At 35.1% G+C, this 25,693-nt stretch overlaps 1 protein-coding gene and 1 long non-coding RNA gene across 8 annotated transcripts in view; one reads left to right on the forward strand and one right to left on the reverse strand.

The window, feature by feature from the left end:
• Positions 1-12,384, reverse strand: part of LOC129144277 (uncharacterized) — a 39,186-nt gene extending 26,802 nt beyond the window's left edge. The window contains exon 1 of the long non-coding RNA XR_008548552.1: positions 11,971-12,384. This is a non-coding gene — a long non-coding RNA (uncharacterized LOC129144277). The remainder of the gene's footprint in view (positions 1-11,970) is intronic.
• LOC129144276 (protein eyes shut homolog) overlaps positions 1-25,693 on the forward strand; it is a 378,386-nt gene that overhangs the window by 128,840 nt on the left and 223,853 nt on the right. The gene's annotated exons all lie outside the window — the stretch shown is intronic.

A 25,693-nucleotide genomic window follows, 5' to 3' on the forward strand; every position in this document is an offset into this window, starting at 1 on the left:
AAATGCCCCAGCTGAAAACCTAGAAGGATAGAATGAAAACTATTGTTTTTCTAAAGTATAATATGTGTAATATATATTCTCCCGCCCCACCAAAGCAATTATTCAGTATTTATGGCAACCTTACAGAACATAACTGATGTGAGTAATGAGAAACAAATGTACATGTGTAATGGAGTTTCTAAAACATATGGCCTCCAAGTACATTTCTTTTAGAATATAAACAAAGGAACAAGTAAAAAATACATTGAAAAAAATCTCCAGTTACTTTTAATCTACTGAAGACATTCATTTTAAAAGGTATTCACTTCTATTTATTTCTAAGGCTGAAGTTTCCAGAAGCAGTCCAAACAATAATGCAAAAGGAAAGGAATGAAAATAAACAAAACCTTTCTTTTTATTGAGACTTTATTCAGCTTCCATTTCTAGATACATTGTAGGAAAGAGTCCATCTCTGTTTATCTTAAAAGTTATTGGCTATTTTTTGTTGACAGTTTTAACAGATTCACTTGGTGGAACCTAACTAGACTGCTCTGTGACAGTATCAGCAGGAGTTCTCACCCCCAGTTCAAGCAATCTATAAACCCAGCATGAGAGATCATGATAAAAATCAGTTGTGAAACTCATACAGTGGGTGAAGTAGATAGTAACTCTGCATTTTTCATGAATTTTGAGGGGAAAAATGGCACAGCAGTTAATCACAGCATGATAACTTCAAAATGACTTGCTGATGAGTTCCCAAAAAAGGTCCTAGTAAATCATTGAAGAGTATAGAGAACCTATTTGCTAAGCATAATTTAGCATGTTTTCTGCATAGGCTATTTACGATGCTAATTCATTACCATTCTTAAGAAAGGTCTAGGCTCTTCTTTCTTTGCAAGCTTCATTTAGTTGGTAGAGAAATTGTTCAGTAATCTCAAGTATACTGGCAGAATTGGAGGAGGAAACCTATCCCCTTGAATACCTTTTACTTTTTCCCTAGAGGAAAATAACTTTTTTTTTTTTTTTTTCCACCTATCCCCACACACCTAGAGCTGAAAACCTGCCAGGCATTGAGGTTGGAATAAGAGTCCATACTTAGAATATTTGAATCTTTCTTTCATGGCTGACTCCTCTTTCCCTCATTCCAACTCCCTTGTCCTTCCACATCAGTGTAACCACTCAACAGGTTCATTTTGCCTGCTGCCTAGATTGAGCTGATTTATCAAGGTAAAAGAATTAAAATAGAGAAAGAGCTTAATTCACACAGAGCAGTCTGAAAAGAAGACCTGAGTTTTATTATTACTCAAATTAGTCTCACCCCCAATTCAGAGACTGGATCTTTTTGAGGATAATTTGGCAGGTAGGGGGCCAGGGAGTGAACATTGCTGATTGGTCGGGTTGGAGATAAAATCAGAGGGAATCAAAGCTGTCCTTTGTGTTGAGTCAGATCCTGGGTTGAGACCACAAAACCAGATGAGCCAGTTTATTGATTTGGGCGGGGGCAACTGATCCACTGAGTGCAGAGTCTGAAGAATATCTTGAGCACCAATCTTAGGTTTTAGGAGAGTGGTGTTAACCCTGGAAACAATTGAGGAGGTTCAGAATCTTGTGGCCACCAGCTGCATGACTCCTAAGCCATAATTTGTAATCATGTAGCTAATTTGTTAGTCCTGCAGTGGCAGTCTGGTCCCCAGGCAAGAAGAAAATTTGTTTTCAAAAAACTGTTACTTTCACTCGTGTCCGTGTGAAGAGATCACCAAACAGGCTTTGTGTGAGCAGCAAGGCAGTTTATTTCATCTGGGTGCAGGCGGGCTGCGTCCGAAAAAGAGTCAGCGAAGGGAAATAAGGGTGGGGCCGTTTTATAGCATTTGGGTAGGTAAAGGAAAATTACAGTCAAAGGGGGTAGTTCTCAGCGGGCAGGGGCGGGGGTCACAAGGTGCTCAGTGGGGGGGCTTTTGAGCCGGGATGAGCCAGGAAAAGGAATTTCACAAGGTAATGTCATCAGTTAAGACAGGAACAATTCATTTTCACTTCTTTTGTCATTCTTTAGTTACTTCAGGCCATCTGGATGTATACATGCAGGTCACTGGGGATATGATGGTTTAGCTTGGGCTCAGAGGCCTGACAGTTATCATCTTTGTCTCAAAGTTAAACTGTAAACTAAGTTCCTCACAAAGTTAGTTTGGCCTATGCCCAGGGATGAACAAGGACAGTTTGGAAGTTAGAGGCAAGATGGACTCAGGTCAGATCAGTTTCACTGTCATAATATTCTCACTGTGATCATTTTTGCAAATGTGGTTTCATCAGTGTTTTTTATACGTACATTTGTCTCTAATTCTTCAATTTTGTATTCTTGAGATAAGTCATGAGTAACTTTTGTCAATTAGAAAAGACAGCCTGACATACACAGCACTATTTCTCAACTGCTTCTCCTGAGAAAATCAAATAAGTGAGCCACTTTAGAAACAAAAGCAGCTTGGAGGACATGACCACATAGAAATTTCCTAGTCTAATTTTGTCATTGAAAAGTCATGCTCAACTCTTTTGCTATTATTTTCTGTTTTTAATTTGAAGTATAATTTTCACTTATGTAAAACATAAACATGTGTTAAAAAGTTTATTTAATTGTTTAAATAGCTAGTGAGGGGGCCATGGGCTCTTGGTCCCTTAAAGAGTCATTGAAAAATCCCTGACATGAGGCAGATAGACTGATAAGAAAAATGGCATGCAAATGTATTTAGTGTATATACACAGAAGCCTTTAAAATGAAGACCCAACTTTCCAACGAGTTATGAGGAAGCTTATATACCATCTGGAGGTTACAAAAAAGGAAAAAAAGGAAGTGGGAGCTCAGATTCTGGTAAAACAGATTATGGGAGAGGGGAGAAGAGGAATTCTGTTGAAGGACAATAAATGGTTTCTAGGGAGGAATGAATGGTTATGGATCAGGAACAGAGATTAACTTGTAAATAGTTCAGTTGGGGATTTAAATAATCCTCAGAGACAGTCATCATAATTGTAAAAGGGTTTGCTCAGGTGTTGTTACTCTTGATCTTCTTTTCTGCAATAGATAATGAGGTAATAGGGAGGGGGAAGAAAAAATAATTATTGTTCTAGGTGGGAAAACGGAAACTTCAACATCTGTGGGAGATACATGGAGAGGTGGGGAAAAGTCAGAGAACTTGAGCTTCATCTTCAGTTCAGCATGTCAAAATGCCATATTTTGGGGTATTGTTTTCTGAGCTATTGTTTTCTGAGCCACAACATTAGCAAGCTAATTAGGCAATTATGAGTTCAATTAAGGGTCCAGAAAGGCCCACTTAAGGGAGCAATATTCAAAGACAGTATTTGAATAATATAACTAGCTTAGAAAAGAAACTGGTTAAAACCCTGCATAACTATAAATCCGCTAGGGGTTATCTTTTTTACTACCAAAATTTATTTTAATTGGTCTGAAAACTAGAGGTTAACATCTAACTTCACCAAGTGTAAGGCTTTCATTAATAGCAAATATGAAATATAAAATAATGATACATTTCCTAGAAACCTGAATAATCCTTACTGGACTTGAATTTTTGAAGCAATCCTTCAGTGGAATATTAGAAGACATTCAGTGATCATCTGGCCTTATTTAAAAAGCTGCATCATTTTTATTACCTACTCTTTTTAGACTATAGAGTTTAGATAGAATGTTGACTAATATATATTTAATAAACATCAATTTATAATTTAAAATTTTTACTTCTCTTTTATTACTATACAAATATAAATACTTTTTCATTTCATTTGGGTCACCATTTTAGAAAATGTATCTGTTAGAACAGGTAACTTATATTTAATTTATATGTATATATTATATATATGTGTGTGTATATATATATATATATTATTCATACACATATATATTTCTGACAGTTCTGAAGAGTGGGCATTCCCAGGTTGAAGTGCCTGGATCTCGTGACAGCCTTCTTGCAATGTTTTCTCATGGCAGAAGGTGGAAGGACAAGAGAGGGCAAGAGCAAGAAGGGTCTGAGCTAGATTTTATAACAATCCATTCCCACAATAACAGCATTAATCCATTCATGAGGGCAGAGCCCTCATGATCTAAGCACCTTTATTTGGCCCCACCTACCAACACTTGAACTGGGGAGTAAGTTTCCAACACATGACATCTGGGGGGACACATTAAAATCATGATGATGTGCTAAGTAATTTAACCTATGTTTCTGTGGTAAACAAATTTTCTTTGATTTTTAAAAATGCAGTCATATTGTAATTTTGTACTTTCTGTTAATTTCTGAGCTAACTCTTTGGATATGATTTTTTAAACTACTAAATCATATAAACCTAGAGAAGAAGGAAACTCTGAATTAATTGTGTATAATTTTCTTACTTTTTAGATGATGAAATTTAGGCTCTAACATGTTAAGTTAGCTTTTTCAGGTCATAGAGCTAGGCTGATGACACCATGATTAAATATAGAGGTTTTTGTTTGTTTGTTTTTGTTTTTTAACTTTTGTTACTGGTGGCAAGTCTGGGTAGACTCTGCAGTCTTCAATTCTTGTCTTGTTCAGAGAAAGAATTCAGCCAACACACAAAAGTAGATTTAAGGCAGAAATGAGAGTTTACTGATGCAAAGAAAAACACACTTGGAAGAAACCAAGTGGGCAACTCAACAGATCGAGTGCCCTACCTGATTGTTGGTTCAAGGCTCTTAAAGAATTGTTATTTCCTGTTCTTTTTTTTTTCCAGGTTTTGTCCCCTCAACCTTCCCCTTGTGTGAGCTGTTGGCTAATCACCGCATGCTCAGTGACTTGCCAGTATACTGGAGGAGCTGAGTGCGCCACTTGGTGGTTGAAGTTACAGGCATGCTCTCTTGGGGAACTTTTCCCTTACCAGTCTAGTGCATCTGGTGGAAGGTCAAACTCCACCATTTTGACCCTTACTGTAAACACCTATACATGTCCCCAAGGAAAGTCAAATTCCAACATTTTGCCCTTACTGCCCATGCCTGAATATGTTTGCTCAATTCTTTTTTTTTTTTTTTTTTTAATACTTTCAGTTCTGGGATACATGTGCAGAATGTACAGGTTTGTTACATAGGTATACACGTGCCATGGTGGTTTGCTGTACCCATCAACCCATCATCTACATTAGGTATTTCTCTGAATGCTATCACTCCCCTAGCCCCCCACCCCACAACAGGCCCTGGTGTGTGATGTTCCCCTCCCTGTGTCCATATGTTCTCATTGTTCAACTCCCACTTATGAGTGAGAACATGTGGTGTTTGGTTTTCTGTTCCTGTGTTAGTTTGCTGAGAATGATGGTTTCCAGCTTCATCCATGTCCCTACAAAGGACATGAACTAGTCCTTTTTTATGGCTGCATAGTGTTCCATGTTGTATATGTGCCACATTTTCTTTATCCAGCCTATCGCTGATAGGCATTTGGGTTGGTTCCAAGTCTTTGCTATTGTGAACAGTGCCACAATAAACATACATGTGTATATGTCTTTATAGTAGCATGATATATAATTATATATAGTAGCATGATATATAATTATATACCCAGTAATGGGATTGCTGAGTCAAATGGTATTTCTGGTTCTAGATCCTTGAGGAATTGCCACACTGTCTTCCACAATGGTTGCACTAATTTATACTCCCACCAACAGTGTAAAAGCATTCCTATTCCTCCATATCCTCTCCAGCATCTGTTGTTTCCTGACTTTTTAATGATCGCCATTCTAACTGGCATAAGATGGTATCTCATTGTGGTTTTGATTTGCATTTATCTAATGACCAGTGATGGTGAGCTTTTTTTCATATGTTTGTTGGCCACATAAATGTCTTCTTTTGAGAAGTGTCTGTTCATATCCTTCACCCACTTTTTAATGGGGTTGTTTGTTTCTTTTAAATTTGTTTAAGTTCCTTGTAGATTCTGGATATTATCCCTTTGTCAGATGGATAGATTGAGAAAAATTTCTCCCATTCTGTAGGTTGCCTGTTCACTGTGATGATCGTTTCTTTTGCTGTGCAGAAGCTCTTTAGTTTAATTAGATCCCATTTGTCAATTTTGGCTTTTGTTGCCATTGCTTTTGGTGTTTAAAAAGTCGTGAAGTCTTTGCCCATGCCTATGTCCTGAATGGTATTGCCTAGGTTTTCTTCTAGGGTTTTTATGGTTTTAGGTCTTATGTTAAAAGCTTTAATCCATCTTGAGTTAATTTTTGTATAAGGTGTAAGGAAGGGGTCCAGTTTCAGTTTTCTGCATATGGCTAGCCAGTTTTCGCAACACCATTTATTAAATAGGGAATCCTTTCCCCATTGCCTGTTTTTGTCAGGTTTGTCAAAGATCAGATGACTGTAGATGTGTGGCATTACTTCTGAGGCCTCTGTTCTGTTCCGTTGCTCTGTATATCTGTTTTGGTACCGATACCATGCTGTTTTCGTTACTGTAGCCTTGTAGGATAGTTTGAAGTCAGGTAGCATGATGCCTCCCACTTTGTTCTTCTTGCTTAGGATTGTCTTGGCTATATGGGCTCTTTTTTGGTTCCATATGAAATTTAATGTAGTTTTTTTCTAATTCTTTGAAGAAAGTCAATGATTACTTAATGGGGATAACATTGAATCTATAAATTACTTTGGGCAGTATGGCCATTTTTTCAATATTGGTTATTCCTATCTATGAGCACGCAATGTTTTTCCATTTGTTTGTGTCCTCTCTCATTTCCTTGAGCAGTGGTTTGTAGTTCTCCCTGAAGCGGTCCTTCACATCCCTTGTAAGTTGTATTCCTAGGTATTTTTATTCTCTTTGTAGCAATTGTGAATGGGAGTTCACTCATGATTTGGCTCTCTATTATTGGTGTGTAAGATTGTTTGTGATTTTTGCACGTTGATTTTGTACCTTGACACTTTGCTGAAGTTGCTCATAAGCTTAAGGAGATTTTGGGCTGAGACGATGGGGTTTTCTAAATATACAATCATGTCATCTGCCACATGTTTGCTCAATTCTTAGGATTTTATTGGGAGTTGTGGCCCACAATTAAGGGGCCACCTGACAATTACAAGACAGTCACCTGACATTACTTGGGGCACTATCCTGCCCTACTATTATCTGCCTATCTACCTACTCTAACTTCATAGCAAACCTGAATCTGATTCACAGTTTTAAGTGCCATGCATTAGTTAACTAAATTTTTATATTCTCTGTGTACAATGTCATAATGGTTGTCAATTGGAAAGTGGGGTTTTCTTTAGAAAAAAAAAACTGCAGAATTAAATTTGGAGATTGATAGTCTTAATTTTGTTATATATTTCAAAAGAGATACCATGCTTTATAAAATATTGCTGAAATTGAATGGTTTTCTATAACAAATAAATTTTGATCATACATGAAACTGTAGCTGAATATTAAATTAACAAAAATAAAAATATAACATAGTTTTATATTAATTTTCTCCGGCAATTACTCTGTAATATGACTACATATTTAGTGAATGAACTTGAAATACTTATTGAATATTCTACTGAATTTCTGAGATATTTTGATTTAATTTTGCAACTGGTATAATTGGTAATAAATTACTGATATCCTTTTCACTAAAACCTTGGCAGTGTTTTGTGTTGAAATGAGTATGTACTGAACTAGGAAGCTGGAGACATAAATTCAAGTTTGTCTCACAAGCCGGGGCTTGTTATATAATTGTTTGAACAATTTTTTCAAATTCTCTCGACTGCAATTTCTTTATTAGTAAAAAGAAGCAGTTGGATGAAAGGATACTTAATTCTTTCTAGAACTAACATTGTATGAATTCTATAAGTGTTGCTTAAAAAGTGGTACTACATGGCTCACTGGCTTAGAATGTATTCAGGCAAAAAAAGTACCATTTTATTAAACTTGATGAAGCATCAATGATCAGTATCAGCTTCAAACCACCCACAGATATTATAATTGCTTTGGAAGTCTTAGCCAATTAATATCACATTTTTACAAAATTATTTAAACTGTACTTCATGCAGAGGACTGTTAAAATCACAGCACATTTTTAACAGTTACCAAAGGAAACTTTTACAACAGACTATAGAAATAAAATTAACTTAATTAACACAGTATTTATTTCATTTCATTTCAGTCAGGCTAATTATATATAAGTCATATCTACGGAAGGCATTCTGTCCCTGTGAAATTTAAAATAAAATTGCCTCAAACTTTATATATTTTGGGAAATTGAGCACCCTGACCAACTATCTCCAGGGTCTTGCTATGTGGAGGTCCAGAGACCATGGTATACCTACTTCAAGTTTCCTATGTTTATTAAACTTGGAAGATTTCTAATATTTCAGGGTTTTTTTCATTTATTTCATTCTTTCCATTCTGTCCTTATGTTAACTACAAATTTTGGATAACAGTATGGGAATACACTACAATAAGTTATAGGTGACTATTAAAATATATTAACTCTTCCTCTTCAAATTGTTTGGCTATGACCCCATGGGTGATATGTACCCTGCTATATGTTTTATTATTAAACTGCCTCATTCGAATTTGATGTTTTCTTGTCTTTTCTAGCTCACATCTGATGTTTGTTCCTGATATTTGCTGATAACCTTTTGCAAATATAAAATGTCAAATTGCCTCTTGAACAAACATAGCTTCTTCCAGAGGAAATATAGTAGTCAGATAGTAGGCTAATTTTTTTTTTGTCTTTACTAAACGTGCATGCTATATGTGTATATGGTGTATATGGTAATTTTCTGTAATTATTATATACAAAAATTATTATATACATATATAGCATGTTTATATAATATACAAAAAATTTTACAATGAAAAAGTTGGTGGAGAAATTAGGATATTGTAAAATATTTACACTAAAATACTGTATTTTTATAACCATTTAACTAATTTAGAAAATTACTTTCTGATAAAAATATTAAATGTTATATAAAATTCTGCTTATTAATATTAACTAAATAATATTCATGGTATGAATCAGCACTTTCAAGGTTATAATAACATGTATTTTAAAAGATTTGTAATAGAAGTAGAGTAGTGGTTTTCATTGCTTTTGCATTTCTAACCCCCAAAAGTATTTTGAAAAACCGTTGACAGCCCTACATATTTTTAAGATGCCATCTAAAATTTATTAGTTTAAATATTTAAAAGGTGGTAATTTCTAAAACATTGTACATATTGACACTTAAAAATAAAACTGTTACATTACCTTTTGAATATATCTAAAAGATACCATTTAATACATACCATTACCCATTAGAAAAGCAAAATGAGACACACGAATGTGATACACCTGGGAGTTAACAATTAGGTCAACAAAACATGTAAGAGATAATGAGGGTCGGAATTCAATGACAAATGAAATAGAAAAGGGGGACTGCACTATAAATATTTGAGAAATAGAACTAATAGAGGGACCCTTGAGAGATAAGTAAATGGTGACTCAAGAAGTCTCTTCAGCTAATTGGGAGCATTAAAGATTTAGGTTTGGTTAATGGAAAGTGTTTGCCTAAGCCAATTTTGTGTTATAGAGTGTAATGTTAATAGTAGAGCTTACATGAAAATATCCAACATGGAGTTTTAAATTATCTCTGCCTATGGATGGCAGTCTAAGATGTGGGTCCCAACTTGCCTGTAGAAAAATAAATGCCACTGGGGGCAAAGTTGATTGTCAGCCTTAGCAGGAGATAACATTGATGCTCTGGGTCTTTCCAATCACATTTTCATTGGTATTGTCCGCAAGATACAGAGTAAATTCTAGAGCAAACAACTTTTAATCTGAGAATATCTGTGAATTATCCAAGGTAGCAACAATCAAAATAAGAGATGATGAAAAAATAACAAAGTACCAACAGGTCTTTAAAAAAAAATCTTCAGGCTTGAAGATTATGGCTAGACCATTGGTTGTCAAATCTCTCTGCAACTTACAACAATTGGAAAGCTTTAAAAAATATAATGACATGGATGTACCCATAGAATAAGAAGGTACTGTTATGGGACCAGTATATATAATAATATACATACCCACTTTATACTCTTTAATGTAAATGTTGTACTTTGTATATTCATTATATTACGCATATTCATTATATATATCCATTTAATATGCTTTAACTTAAAAGTTGTGTGCTTTTAGATCCTTCAGAAAGAATAAAATATGTGAAAGACATGCAGAATTATGTCTGCCTATGGATGGCAGAGATGCATGCCATCATTTCAGTGCATGTTGAACAATATTTTATATACAATGAGTAAGAGTCTTGCTTAAATACACACACGTACACCACATACACACACATGCATTTTTGAAGTGAAAATTACAAAATAATGGACACCAAGAACAGTCTAACACCTTTATTTGTGTCCTGCAATATATAGAAGTTTTGAATATTGTTATTATATAATTATATTATATATTATACACAATATATAATAATGTATTATTTTATGTTATATTATATACAATATATAACATATATGTTATAGTAATAATATATTATATATTATTATATGTTATATTAATATGTTATATGTCATATATTATATATATAATAATTATATATAATTATAATATATTATAATTATTATATTTTATAATATAAATATAAGTATAAATATTATTATTACAAGTATTATAGTGATTGATATAGCTTAGTATGAATGAATGAATATTAGCATCTTAGTATATTAGTAAATGCAGATTATAGTTTGTCAATGTTTTGAGTAATAGATATAATGTAGGATATGATCATTGATCATTATAAATATTTGACAAAACATAAACTAAAACTGAAATACATTCTTTAATATCATTTGAAAAAAATGTCATCAAAGTGTTTGAAATATTTTAAAGAAACTAGAACGTATTTTAAGTAAGACTGCAATAAAAATCTTTGAACTAATTTTTAAAATTCAAAGGACTGTAAATTCTAAATTAATGCTGCTTGAAAGGTACAAGCTAAAATATACATCAAAAATTAGATATAAAGTAATTTTCAGTACCATAAATTCAAAAATTGGACAACTTTATTGGAAAAGTTTTATAACTATATTATTTGTGTATCAAAATATCAGAGATATATTTAATGAAATAATTAAACATGGTATTTAAATGATAGTTATTCAGAAAATTGCTCAACTGTATACTTTATTTGATGATGTAAACTATAATAAAAACATAGTATTTCTTCTTACTTTATTAATAGTTAACTGAGATTGAGTTATTCCTGTTTGGGTTTGGTTATTGGCAAAGATGAAAAATTATATTTATGCCCATGAAAAACCTTACAGCCTAATTTTGGGGAGTGAATATGTGGCAATCATTTCTGTACCTGCAGAAAAACAACCCAGTAGTTACATGCAAAATCTATTGGGAGTAGCCAAAAAAAATTTTTTTTCTTTTCTTTCTTTTCTTTTTTTCTCTTTTTGAGATAGTGCTTACTCTTGCACAGGCTGGAGTGCAGTGACGTGATCTCAGCTCACTGCAACCTTGGCCTCCCAGGTTCGAGCAGTTCTTGTGCCTCAGCCTTTGTAGTATCTGGGATTACAGGCATAAGCCACCATGCCCAGCTAATTTTTGTATTTTTAGCAGAAATGGGGTTTTGCCATGTTGGCCAGAAAAGAACTAAAGACTGATTTCAAAATCCTGGCCTCAAGTGATCTGCCCACATCATCAGCCTCTCAAAGTGTTGGGATTACAGGCATGAGCCACTGCACCCGGCCTGCTTTTATTTATTTTGCTTAGGTTTTTATTTATTATAGCTTCTCTCTTTATTCTATTTCATGTTTTATGGATTTTGTATAATATTAACTTTGATGTTTCTAAACAGATTTTAAAGGACTGTGATATTATTAAAAGTGGGAGATTGTTTAAAATCTTCCATTTCATCAAACTCTCTCATTATAATTAAGGAAACTAGGATATGGTGAGGTTGTGACTTTTCTGGAGTTACGGAGCAAAACACAGTGTAGAACTTACCTAGATTTGACATTGTTAGAATTATCCTCTGTGTGTTCTCCAGACATAGGCCAGGCTGATGCATTTGCAGAATAAATGACATGACAGTGCATCTTGGGGTCAAGTAGAAAGGTAATTTCTTTCAGTCCCATTTTTCTTTTTGCTATATCCGAAGTCGTGTTTCTTGCTATGTTCTTGTTGTTCATCTTCTTGGTGGCAGTGGTGGCCCATCTGGAACAGCTACTACATGGAAGCCAGCTGCAGTGGAGGAGGCTTGACTGGGGATGTGCAATCTGTGGAGCTGGCAAGGGCTGGGAACAATCAGGAGCCCAGTGTTCCCAGGTGCAGTGGCAGCCACCCGGCTGTGGCTCCTGACCCAGATATCCTTGTGCTCTTGGGGTCCTGGGAAACCCCCTGCCCCTGCAGGTTCGTAAGTGCCTGCTCCTGGTCTCTGGCCTCTCCGCACTCCTAGTGCCTGCTCCAGTGTAGAGCAAAGTTGTGGCCGAGCCCAGGCACCGTCGTAAGCCAGCCTGGTATGCACACACTAAAGGCTGTGCTGACATACCACCCCTACTGCCGCCTTGACCCCCTCCAGGTTTGGGTGCTGGTGAGCTTGGGAGGGAGGCCAGGTGTCTGAGGTCAGCTTGGTGCTGGCCTGCAGTTGCCCCTTGGCACTGACAGCCTGGGCATGCCGGATGGCATGTTGATGGCAGTAGGAGGCAGACAGGTTTCTAGGCAGGAAAGAAGGTCCCCAGTGAAACCCCACCTTCAAGCAAGAGCAATGGACAGCCTGAAGCCTGGGGGCTCGGATGCCAGTTCTGGGTGGAGTCTGTGACCAGAGTGAGAACTTACGGTACTTTTTCTAGGTCCTCCCATGGCCACCCATGGATTTCCTCCCTTGTGAGCTCATAAAAACCCCAGGACTCAGCCAGATTCAGACACTCTTCCTGATGACCTCCCTGCAGATAGGAGCTACCTACTTCGGTTCTCCTCTACACAAAGACCTGTCTGTGGAAAGGACCCATTTTGGGTCTCCTAAGAGCTATTCTGTCACTCAATAAAACTCCTCTCTGCCTTGCTAACCCTCCAGTTGTCAGTGTAACCTCATTCTTCTTCGATTCAGGAAAAGAACTCAGGACCCACCAAACCTCGGGAGTGAAAGGAGCTGTAACATGTTCCTGGCTGGCTTGCTGAGCTGCAGGTGGTGACGCACTCCCGGACTGTAAGAGTAAAGAGTGGCAGTTCTGGGAGCCCAGACCTCGGAGCTCCACGAGCCAGGGCTGTGACATGTTGTAACACCCTCTTTGGGGCTCCGCAGTTCCTGGCATCTTTGAGCTCTCAGTTGCCACTGTGTTCTCCTCCTCTGGATGCCGGCGCCTGCAGCAGAGACTGCTTGTGGCGTGTTGTATGTCTGGTTCAGCTTTAGCCTCACACAAACTCGCACCTGTGCCAGGGACTGGAGCTGCCTGCCCCACTGCAGTAGCAGTAGCTGGCGTACCTGCCTGTATGCAGTGGCTGGACCCTGCACTCTTTCACGCACACACTCCTCACCACTCTGCACCTGGCTCAGCCTTGGCAGGTGTGGGATCTGGGCTGGCAGCGTGAGATGAGTGAAGCCTGCTGGGCTGGGTGGGCGGAACAAGCCTAGCAGGTGCCAGCAAATCTCAAGCAGAGGCTTTACTGGCCACAGAGGTGTCTGGCTGGTGAAGTGACACCCGAAGGATCTTGCGACATTGTTATAATTCTTGTTATAATTTACTTTGGAATATCAACAATTTATCATAACTATACCATCTGTACATTTTTAATTACTAAAATCTCTTTATATTGATTTCAAAACAGTTCTTAATATACTGAAACCAGATCTATGACATATATTATTACCATATACTGTTATGATACAAATAATGGTATTTGTTTTCTACTTTTATTGTCCAAATTATCCTAAGAAGTACATGTGATATTAGAGATAATTTAAAAACATTTTAAGGTTCATATTCATTAAGTTATATAGAATTCATATGAAAAGATAGTAACATTGGACAAGATAAAAGTACCAGCAGCCTTAAGTGAATTGTTGCAAAATTAAGTCAAGGTACACCTGAAAAAACTAAAGAGATATTACAAGAAAAATTTGAGGATATTAAAATTTATAATGCCCATGGAACTAATATTGCTAATATTTTTTTCTGAAAGTAGCTACATTATTATAATATGGTATTGTAAAGATTTCATCAATTAGGATAATGTTTTCTTTAGAGAACCACATACTGGACAAGTTACTCAATCTTCCTCAAGATTCTTTCTCTGTCTGTAAAATAGGAATGATATCTCTCTTACATGGACTTTAATTAAAATGAGACATCTCATGTAATATCACTAAAAGAGGATCTGACACATGTTAGTCCTTCAGAATTCTCTCTTAGTCACACACACACACACACACACACACAAACCCAGCAGTCTCCTCCACATATTAAATAATAAAGCTGTAAGGGAAATTTTATGAGTTCAGTTATGCGTATATTTTTTAAAATAAATGGGGTCTTTCTATGTTGCCCAGGCTGTCCTCAAACTCCTGGTCTCAAGCAATCCTCCTGCCTCAGCCTCCTGAACAGCTAGGACTACAGGTGTGTTCCACTGCACCCAACTTAAGAGTTTAAGTATTATAGGTTGGTACCAATAATGTGAAAATGACCCCCTAAAACAGTATTTTTCAGGTGGAAAAACAAAATAGCTAAAGATTTAAAGAAAAATGAGGGCAACAATATGCAGAAGGACCATTGAGCAAAGCTAGAACAGCATAGACCAAAGGAAATATAATGTGAGCCACAAAGGCAAGCTATTTATGCAATTTTAAAATTTCTAGTAGCCATGTTAAAAAAGTGAAAATAAAGGTAAAATTAATTTTAATTATATATTTGATTGACTCCAATATATTTTAAAAGTTTCAATTGCCTTATTGAGATATTTTACAGTATTCATCTTTTTACTGTTTTTGAAAATCTGCATTTTTTATACTTACAGCACACCTGAATTTGAACTACTCAAATTTTACATGTCTAATAGTGACTATTCATTATTGTCTCAGACAGTTCAATTCTAAAATGTAAATTAGAGTCCCAAAAACTAATTACGAAAGTAAGAAACAGTTATTAATTTGCCAACAAAATTTGGCTAGACAACAATGAAGTGTGAGTGTTTTAAGACTAAAAAATATTTGAACCAGCTTCTGTGAGTAATCACAACTTCAAAGTAAAATTAAATTACAATATGAATGTTTTTAATAAAAGTGTCAAATGTAGTTTTATGCAAAGTGAAAATTAAATATATAAACATTTTTTCTTGAATAAATGTATAATAATAAAAGTATATTGCTAAGTAATATGAACTAATATATAGTGAAAAAATAAACAAAGTAAAGGGCTAAATAGATCATTTAAGCAGTCATATGCATTGTAAAAGATAAGAGAAGAAATAAAACTCTAGGTGGTAAATTTATTTCTTACTACACTTTCAGGAATGTTATTTGGTAATTTATAAATCTATTAAAGTAGAATTGCTAGTAATGGTGTGAAGTAAATTCAGTTTATTTCACAAAGTAGAATGAATTAGTTTATTTCATGGTCGTTTTAGGTGTACCATAAAGATAATGAAAACATAAATTTTATTATTTGGTCAGAAATCACTTTTATCACTTTTGATTGATAGTGACTGTAACTATCACATTCCATAGCCTGATGATCATCTTGGGTTTGTGCTCTGAAATTTGCTTTGAAACCGTCTTTGGAATATAATTACACCAGGTACAATTTGAATTGTTTCTTCTTTTTTCCTTGTGTAAAGTTACAGTACAAAATCAATATTTTTATGACCAAGAAGAAATTGAAAACAACATATAAATGCATAATTGTGCAAATTAAGAGTTTTGTAGTGAAATATATGTTGAGATCAAGGCTGATACCAGACAAAACTGGGATATTTCTAACTTTAATTGTGGTGCACTGTATGCACTGACTTAAAGCCTTCTACTCCTTCTTGGCTAGACATTGCTTTCTGTAATTAGCCTTTGTGCCATTTTATGAATCAGGAAACAGAAGGCCGTTATTCACTTAGTAATCTTTCTGATAGGGCACTGCTATTTTTAACTGAGGACTTTATCTATTCAACTGAGTACCTGCAAAATGTGAAGTACTCAGTCTTGTGTCTGGGGGAAATGGTGAAGAGGACAGAAAGTAAAAGTGGTGTATAGTAATTACTGTAGAAGGCAGATAGATAAGTAGGCAAATATGGCATACCATGACAAAGTTATGGAAACTGTAATAGAGTGAACATATAGGAAAAGCATCTATCAAAACAAGATGGGCTAGGGAAGGATTCTTAAAAGAAAAGCGAATATTTTCTTGGCTGATATCAGTATAAAAGCAAGCCAAAAAATAAAGAAGGAGGTTGAGAGAAAGTTCAGGAAAGAGATTGTTTAATTAATTTCTTGTTCAAAGATACAATAATAAAAATGTAGTCAAATAATTGCTTGATAGGTGTTAGAACATATCACGCGGATACTAAATCTTTGAAAAACCCTCACAGGAAAGGGAAAGTATCTTTGTATCTTTGGGCTACTATAACAAGTACCATAGCCTGGATGGCTTATAAACAACAAAAATTTAACACAGCTCCAGAGGCTAGAAGACAGAGACCCAGTGACAGGACGATAGGATCCTAGTGATGGAATGCTTCAGATTGCCAATTGCCATCTTCTCATATCCTTACATGGCAAAAAGAGAACTAGTGAGTTTTCTGGAGTTTCTCTCATAAAGGCAGAGCCCTCATGACCCAATTACCTCTCAAAGGTACCACTTCCTAATGTCACATGGGTAGTTGGAATTTCATCTTGTGAATTTTAGAAGGACACATATATGAAGTTTATAACAGAAAGGTTTCTTTCCATTGACATATTTTTTAAATATTTTATATATTTTGATTAATGAATATGAGTATGTAATAATAAATAACTTCCTTTATTTAAATGTAAAAATCAGCTTGAGATTTGGACATTATCAATTGCTTAAAAAGGAGTACAGAACACCTCATGTTCTAATACGTTGGCAAAAATTAACTACATATAACTCATCATTATTTTATAAAAGATTATTATGGTGTTTTAGAGATGTTTTTGTTTGTTTTGTTTTAATTTGTTTTTACAAGCAAGATTTCTAAGTGTTAATCTTAATGAAGGAACTGGTAAATTTTCATCAAATTAACAATAACCAAAGTCTCATAGGTAAACTTTTTTTTCCTATTAATATGATTTCCCTCAATAGTACAATATCACTCTAAGATATAAATCATTGAATTCTCTGTGCTTGTTTTAGACAAAAGTACTGACAGGAGCATAATCCAGATTCTTGTTTTAGATGCTGGACATAGCTTCCTGTTTATCACTTTGTTTTCATGTTTCTACAGTTTTACATTTTCCTTTTATTGAACAAAACATTATGATCTATCCTATATCCCACGAAAGGAACCTCAGTAATAGATTGCTGTGATCTTCTGTTGCCTACACTGCCATTTCTAAACTGTTTCTGATTACTGAATCCTTTTCACATTACAATATGCTGTTTCAGATGAAGCCACTTGGCAAAAATAAGACATGTCAGGTTATCATTTTAGGAGGATATCACTATAGAAGTGAATTTATATTTTTCTAATGATTTTTGTCAGAATGATTTCAGTAGAGCTGTGGACATAGAAACTTAAAAACAATGAATTAATCTGCCATCACTTGCATCATATAAATTCAGGTGAGATTCTAACTCCAATACCTTGTTCCCAAAACCAAAGTGCCGATTTGAATCAATTCTTCATTTAAAAGAAACAACAGATAGTGAATATATTTTTCATTAATGCAATTTCCTCGATATTTGGCTTTATTGTTTAAAATAAGTACCTTAGAACTGAAAGGCTTTTGCCTCTGATCACAAATTTGAATCTCATAATTTCTGGCAATTTTGGTTACTCCTTTTATTTTGAATCTTAGCTCTAATGTGAAAGATAATTACATTAGTATCATCACAGTTTGAGAGTAAATTAAATTTAAAAATGGTTTGAACCCCTTGTGAGAAAGATGCTATGTCCCCATTAATATGACACATAAACATCTTATCCATTTGTTCCTGGGCATTAAATTAATTAAATTGCCAGAGAGAATGCATCTGCACATGATTAATAAATTGAAAATTTCAGCTTCAGCTATGTGTATAGTGTCATTCTTGATATATGAGAAATTCAGCAGGTCTTCAAATGTTACCTACTGAATTGGTAGTTTGTGCAGTATTTGAAAAGAAAATTGCAGTTTAAAGTAAAATTATTTAAAATAATTTGAATCATCAAGCCAATTTCATTTTCATGTTAAGTATAATGATTACAAGATTTTTAAAAATAAACTCCTGTTAAAATGTCTTGAACAACTTGAGAGAACAATGTTTATTTCTTAGTTAGTGGATTTTTACTTCTAATAAAGATGGATCACTTTTGCTTAGGGTCACTGAAAAAGTTCCAAATAAATGTAAAAGCAATCTTTAAAGACAACATAAAGCTAGCAAAGTAGTCGAGATAACAAGTTTGAGATGCCGTGAAAGATAAGGAGATAAGAGGTAAGTCTGGAATCTGAATCCATTTTGCCTTGAGGTTTTTCCCTGATCAGAAAGATATAGTAGAGTCAGATATTAACTTCTGACAGGCTTAGGGGAAAAACAGTTTCAGCTAAAAAAGGGCTCAGTGAAAAATAATGGATGGGAGTGGACAAAAAGCATCTGCCTAGTCATTTGGGGAATTCACTGTACCACTGCTGGTCCGGGGAGGATGGTTGCCACCTTGCCCCTCCCTGAGACATTTCTGGCCAACTCCAGAGCCCAATGCTCCCTGCATTCCAGACCAGGACATCTGTATGGTGGAACATGGATCTCCCTGACTAATGTAATCTGTAACTGTTCTGGCCAATGGGCGGCAGCCATTGAACCAGATCAGGAAGGACAAGGATAGGCAGACAGGGTTGACTGGGAGTAGCTGTCAGAAAAATTCTTCCTGAGGAGAAAGTCAGGTTGGAAAAACATATGAGCTGAGGCATTAAGCCCCCAGTATATCATATGTTATCCCAGCAGACTTTATAAACACTAATTCAAAAATGAATGTTTTAAGAATTTCAATAACGTAATTGCAGAAAATGAGACCTTAAATATAAGCCCTTCTCTGTGTGGTACCCTGTGGGAGTGCACTGGGCACATGTTCGTAAAGACAGCCCTAGGAATACAACAGATAAGGTGTTCATAGCAACTACACAGCTATAAGCACAAAAGCAGCTACACACAGCAGTAATGAGCAGAGGTGTGGTCTCATAAAATTTTATTTACCAAAACAGGAAGGCAGGCATATATGGGTTCAGGCTGCAGTTTGCCAAATTCTGGTACAGAGCATAACAAAGTAGAGCCAAAGTATTTTAAAATAGTTTATATAGGAAACATACTGCATCTCCAGTTCTCCCCATGGGCATTTGGTGATATAGCTTTAAGTCTCTGCATTAGGTTTAGTTAATACATTGCCTGCTATAAAATTAGATACAGATTATTGTAGTAAGATCTATTAGTCCAGGAATATCTGCTACAGCAAGCGTCCTCAGCCCCTGGGCCAGGGACCAGTGCCGGTTTGTGTCCATTTAGGAACCAGGCCTCACAGCAGGAGGTGAGGGGAGGGTGAGAGAGCATTACTGCCTGAGCTTTGCCTCCTGTCAGATCAGGGGTGCATTAGAGCCTCACTGGTGCTCAAACCCTATTGTGAACTGCGCATGTGAGGGATCTAATGCCTGATGATCTGAGGTGGAACACTTTCATCCTGAAACCACCCTCCCCTCCCATCTGGTGGAAAAATTGTCTTCCAGGAAACTGGTCCCAGGTGCCGAAAAGGTTGGGAACCACTGTGCTACATACAGAACATCAGGAGCACACCTCCTTCCTCAGGCATAAAACTGAGTTAGTCTTTGGGCAAGTTTGAGTTGAATTGTCTGTGTATTTGTATCCAGAGAATGCTGAAGCAGGGCTTCATAGGGTGGGTTTAATACTCAGCAAATCTTACACTGTAGAACAGTTGCAGAAAATTGAAGTGAGTTCATAAGGAGAAGCATGAATTTAGATCATCGGGTTCAAATTGGAAAGGATGCAATCATAGAGAAGAGGTGGAGATAAGTGCCGGGAATCAGACAGATACAGAATTTCTTGGAAATGGATTGGGAAAAAGGAACAGATTGAATCGCTGTGGAAACTTCCATTGGATAGTTCCTTTGCAGTGCAACTTAAAAATAAAAGTGTACATTTACTTTTCAAGAGGTACTACTGTGCTGGGTCTACAGAAGTCTACAGTTATTATGAAATGACTTCATTCAGTTATTAAAAGCTTTGACAAGTTGCAATTTTTTAATGTCCTATAAAAATAATAATTAGAAAAAGAAGTTGCCATAATTGATAACCTAATTGATTCAGTGAATACAGGTTTATGGAATTTACCTTCAATTTAGCAAACTAAAATTTAAATAATCACAAATAATGAAAATATATTTCATTTCCTTACATAAGTATCTTTCTTTATCAATAAATTCTGCATTAAGTATGATCATGTCACATTACTTATTTGTAGAATAGTTCTTTGGACATTTTCACTTTTGTAGTTTGTTAGTAGCAGATAACACCACTATTTTTATAATTTAAGAATAAACTATATACCAAAGTGTGGGTCAAAGTTCAGGGGCCTGGGTGAAGGAGAGAAGTCTGACTAAAGTTTGATTAAGTTTTATCTAAATTTGTCAGTGGGGAAAACAGCTCAGCCAACCATTTATGAGATAAAGAATGGGAATTTGGAGAGTCTGTCTAGCCTTGTCAAGGTAAATAAGGAGGCCTCTGTATCTGTTTAAATCATATTGGGAAGAGTGTTTCAGAAGCTGTTGCCCAAATCACAAAAGGATTAGGAAGATTTCTTGACATTCTCTGTTTCAGGGAGTATAGGGCTTAGGCAAGTTGCAACATTGTCACTATAACCAATTACATTTGATTCCCTTAACCTGAAAAGAATAACAACAACAAAATTCCAAAAGATACAGACAATTTTCAAAGTAAAAAGTTCAAATGGCACATAAATATATAAAATATTTTCCATTTCAGTTATTGCATAAATACAACTTTTACAAGTGTTGTATTTTGCCTATGATATTAGATACTACAAAATCCAATAATCCCAATACAATACAGACACTATATACACTAATATTAAAAGTAGGCATGCAAACATTCACATACATACACACACACATACAAGTAATCAGGAACATATTTTATCTACATAGATCTAATTCTAGAAGTAGTATAAAACATTCATTACTGTAATATTATTAAAATTTATTTTGTAGTTGAATATGGTATGTATACTGCTGTTCTCAGATCCATTTAAGATAGCAAACACTTGAATACCCTCTATGACCAACATTAGAAGAGGGCTTATATAGTTTTTAGTAGATTCATATCATGCAGCCATTGAAATCTTTCTAAGGATTTCCTAATGATATGAAAATATCTGTGGAAATAGTGAAATTTAAAATTGGCTATACTAGATGAGCTCAACTCTATAAAGAACATTTTGCATAAGAATATGCATACAGTGGCAGGAAGTAGATAAGACCTATAAAGAGGAGTGGGGGTTACAGTCAGCAAAATTTGTCAGACTTGAAACAGGCAGAAGAGATGACTGGCAGTTTTTTCGTAGTGGCATTCTCGACATTGTCTAGTGAACCTTCTGATTCTATAGAAGTGTGTACCTTTAGTTGTTTTAGATTGATTAAGCTATTTATAACTCTGAAGGAGTAGTAGAGTTGTAGAAAACTTAACGGCAAATGCTGCCTGCTCCTAGCCGTGAAGATACTTTTTCTTCATTAAAGTGCAAATGAATGGCCTGGTGTGGTGGCTCATGCCTGTAGTCCCAGCACTTTGGGAGGCCAATGTGGGTAGATCACTTGAGGTCAGTATTTCAAGACCGCCCCGGCCAACAGGGTGAAACCCCATCTCTACTAAAAATACAAAAGTAGCTGGGCATGGTGGCGGGCGCCTGTAATCCCAGTTACTCAGGAGGCTGAGGCATGAGAATCTCTTGAACCCAGGAGGCAGAAGTTGCAGTGAGCCAAGATCTTGACAGCCTGGACAACAGAGCAAGGCTCTGTCTCAAAAAACAAAAAACAAACAAGCAAACAAAAAGATCGAGTTGTATTTAAAAAATTAAAAAATACAAATGAATGTTGTCTAGTGGAGAATAAAACTCTTTGTAAGTCAAATTCTCATTTGAATTGACTTATTTCATTTATATTCACATTAATCAGTAAGTTAAATAAAATGAATGACATATGTTTATTTTATATTTACAGAGTCACAGTTTTACCATTTTGAAAATTATACATTTTCAATGTAATTAATGACCAGAGATAAAACTTAGAATTAAAAAAAAAAAAGTCTAGGCTGAACTTTGGGAGAATCCCAGAATTTTGGGAGGCTGAGGTAGGCAGATAGCTTGAGCAGGAATTTAACAACAACCTGGGCAATATGGCAAAACCCTGTCCCTATATATTAAAAAAAAAAAAAAAAAACTAGACAGATGTAGTCGTGTGCTCCTGTGGTCCCAGTTACTCAAGAGACTGAAGTGGAGGATCGCTTGAGCCTGGGAAGTACAGGCTGCAGTGAGTCATGATCACGCCACTACACTCCAGCCTGAGTGACAGATCCAGACTCTATCTCAAAAAAAAAAAAAAAAAAAGTTAAAATATTTTTTAATTAAATTTTTTACAAATCTAAAAAGGTTTGCCAAGATGCTTATAAGTTTGCTAAATAATATAAATACTAAAATGGTTCAACAGCAATGCTAGTGTATACAAGTTTAACTATTTCATCAATCAGCATCAAATCTTGTATAATCTTGCATAATTATCTAATCTTGTATTCAGCACTGGATCTTCCATAATAGTCATGAAATAATTGGTCTTTGTAAATTTTATTTGATGGTCTTTCTTAACTATTAAATTTGAAGATATTCCATGTTTGTTCATTGCTTTTAATCCTTTAATCCCTCCATAAATATGTAGCTTATTTTGATTTAGCCATTTGTATTGAAAATTGATTTGATACTTCTTTATCAATTTACATTACGTACATATACAACATACATATTGAAATTTAAAACAGCAAGTTGTAATTCTGTCTCTTGTAATTATAACATAACCCAGATAATATACTCTTTGATCCCACTTTCTTCATTGACATTTATGGGTTGAAAGATTATTTATATTGACATGAGATTCTTAAAACACAATTCAATTTTGAGATCATGGCCATGTGATTTTGCTACTCATATCAAGCTCCATAAAATCACTTTAAAAAATAAACATGTATAAAAATGTTTGTTAATATCTAAATACTAATTTAAAATCTGTAGTACTAAACCAAGCACCTATTCACAACCAGTCATATATTCTAACTAAACAACATTTTATTTTAATATTTAGAGGCAATAATGATCAGAGAAAAAAAAACAGAGTAAAAAAAATCTAGGCCAGGAACAGTGGCTCGCACCTGTAATTCTAGAACTTTGGGAAGCTGAGGCAATTTTTTAGTTTAGAGGCAACGTTTTTCTTTTTAACATCTTCTTTCTTTAAACTAAAGAATGTAAGAGTACTGAAAAGTCTCTTTCCCAATTTATTTTCCAGTAAAATGTAATTTTCCGTTATTTTTAAAGCAAAATTAGATTCACTGCCCAAGTGACTGCCTTAATACTTTTGAATAAAATAACTTTTTACATAGAACTTTAAAAATTATTAGTAATCTGTCTTGTGATTATCAGTTCTTTTAAATTATTTTATAAAGAAGATTTTTGTAAACATGTACTTTGGTTAGAATGAATTATGTCAAAATAATCTATTAAAATAATCATGTTAGTTATTCTTTTGCCTCAATGAGACACCAAGACAGAATTTTCTCAAACTGTTTAGATCACTGGCATGGAATTTCACATTTAAAAGTTTTGATGGCTTTTATTTTTACTTTTCTCTATATTAAAAATTTTACTCAGCACATGTTAGTCCATTCTCACACTGCTATAAGGACATACCTGAGACTGGGTAATTTATAAAGGAAAGAGGTTTAATTGTGTCACAGTTCTTCAGGGCTGGGGAAGCTTCAGGAAACTTACAATCATGGCGGAAGGGGAAGTGAACACATTCTTCTTCACATGGTGACAGCAAGGAGAAGTGCAGAGCAAAAGGGGGAAAAGCCCCTTACCATCAGATCTATGATAACTCACCCAGTATCATGAAAACAGATGGGGGAAACTGGAACTACAATTGAAGATGAGATTTGGGAGGGGACACAGCCAGACCATATCACAGTATATACAGGATACTTTAGTCCAAAAATAATTTTAGCCAAAGTTACCAGCCAGATGCAACTATTAAATTGGAAAATATGCACAAAATGACATTCTGCAAAATAGACTTAAACGAATTTTTAAAAACTGTTTTTCAGTAAGAACTTCATGTGTTCTCATGAGTAATGAGCTACTGCTATAAAATACAAAGTGCAATGACAAACAACATCCATATCCAAGTTACAAACCAAAGGCCACACGTGTGGTCATGAAAGAGTTAAATGGAAAAACAAAACAAAACAAAACAAAACAGATCTTCCATATAGGGTCTGTAAAGAGGTCTCTTTCTCTCTCTCTGTCTTTCTCTCTCTCTCTCACACACACACACACACACACACACACTTTCTCCTTTTCAATAATAAGTGGAAAAGTTTGATTCTGTGTTCACACTGAAATTTTTCACTCTCAACTCAAAAGCAAGGCCATCTCTACTATGATCCCTCATACCCTTCACTCCAGCAATGGTAGAGAGAAGTTGACGAATTACTATTCACTGCAGCAGACTATTTTTATGGAGCAAGGATTGTTCCACTCAAAGTCGTCTGTTATTTTAGAAACTAACAAATTGTGATTCACAATGTTAGAGCAAAAGCAAAAAATATCATAGTCATGACTCTACTTAAATCTGAATTTTAAGCAATTGTAGACTCTGGTGCAATCAGTGCTGACTATGGTTTTAAATCATAGGGAGATGATTAATGAATAACAAAGATTGAAGTGATTACAAAGCAAAACAACAAAATCTTGAAAACACCTGGTCTGAGAGATTCCCTTTTCTATGAAGAGATAAACATTTTATCAATTCCCATATGGTAAAACTATTGGGACTATAATATAATTATATATATATATAGATATATACACACACATAATTAATATATAAACAGTATACATAATATATAATGTATTTATACATAATATACATTTATATATTATATATTTACATATATAATTATATAATATATATAAATATTTAGCAAAAGATAATTAGTTAAGTAGGAAAATGCCAATGTAAAATAATGTAAAAAAACAGCTGACTGTGTGCAGTGGCTCACATCTGTAATCCTGGCACTTTGGGAGGCCGAGGCAGGTTGTTCATCTGAGGTCAGGAGCTTGAGACCAGCCTGGCCAACATGGTGAAATCCAATCTCTACTAAAAATACAAAAATTAGCCCGGCATGGTGGCAAGTGCCTATAATCCCAGCTACTCCGGAGGCTGAAGCAGGAGAATCACTTGAGC

The sequence above is a fragment of the Pan troglodytes genome, chromosome 5 (assembly GCF_028858775.2).
Source record: "Pan troglodytes isolate AG18354 chromosome 5, NHGRI_mPanTro3-v2.0_pri, whole genome shotgun sequence".
Taxonomy (NCBI): Eukaryota; Metazoa; Chordata; class Mammalia; order Primates; family Hominidae; genus Pan; species Pan troglodytes.